Source organism: Osmerus mordax, chromosome 14, assembly GCF_038355195.1.
Source record: "Osmerus mordax isolate fOsmMor3 chromosome 14, fOsmMor3.pri, whole genome shotgun sequence".
Taxonomy (NCBI): domain Eukaryota; kingdom Metazoa; phylum Chordata; class Actinopteri; order Osmeriformes; family Osmeridae; genus Osmerus; species Osmerus mordax.
In genome coordinates this window covers 4,959,626-4,960,632 of record NC_090063.1, presented here as the reverse complement: position 1 = coordinate 4,960,632, position 1,007 = coordinate 4,959,626, and positions in this window count along the sequence as shown.

Here is a 1,007-nt window from a genome sequence, read left to right as displayed (position 1 = left end):
AAGCTGTACTTAACGTTTCTCGGTCTTTTGTCCAGTTTGTATAGTCCTTTGGCGTCTCAGTCTGACAAGAGAACACAGGTGCATTTATTCAAATGTATTCATGGACGGCTTGAAGCTAAACTGTGGTCTGCCGTGGGTGACGTACAGCAGTCTTCTGGCGGCCCTAGTAGAATAAAAACGAAACTCCTGATTAACTTGAATCAATCTGAAAGCATAGAAAACATCTCGATTTCCGTTGGGATGCCAGACCTACTACGATTGGATGATAAACCTCCTTGTTTTTTCTACTGAAAAAGTATTGAATGACGGATTGATTAACTAAAACGGCCGACCGTGACTACAGCACCAGTTAACATCATGTAGCTACAAAGTAATGGAATTGTTATGGCTTTTTTATTTTTTACCGAATGTGTCAAAGAGAATGAAGTTATTTTGATTAGCCTACATTAGTTTATTTTCATCTCCATGCATACAGATAGGCCTACATATGACATTGTTATTTAAACATTAGCCTACACTTTACATTATTAAACACTAGATGGCAGGATTCACCCTTGATTTTGACTGCTTGTTAATTGACTGCACGTTGTCAAAATATAAAGTTAGAGTAGGATAATAAGTGGTTAAATAACCAGGAAGTCATTTTCTAGTGTTCCGGTTTAAATAAATTAATGTTTGATATTGTTCGTTTTCAATTTGCATATTAGGCTATCCATAAGGTTAATTTCCTATTGATTAAAAAACGATGGCTGTATGGTTACTTAAACATATAAGATCAGGGTTGCAGGGTGACGACTACAGGCAAAAAGAGACAGGCTGACTGAATAGGTAGGCTATCGTAAAATATTGAAATGAACAGTCAAGAAGACAACCGTTCACGTCTACAATCTTGACGCAAGCGTATTGCGCCCTCAGCCGCTGGTGCTGGTACAGTTGAAGTGATGAAAAAATTCATAGACGTCCCCATAGAGACGAACGCACACAACAGGGCTGTCAAGAACACGAGA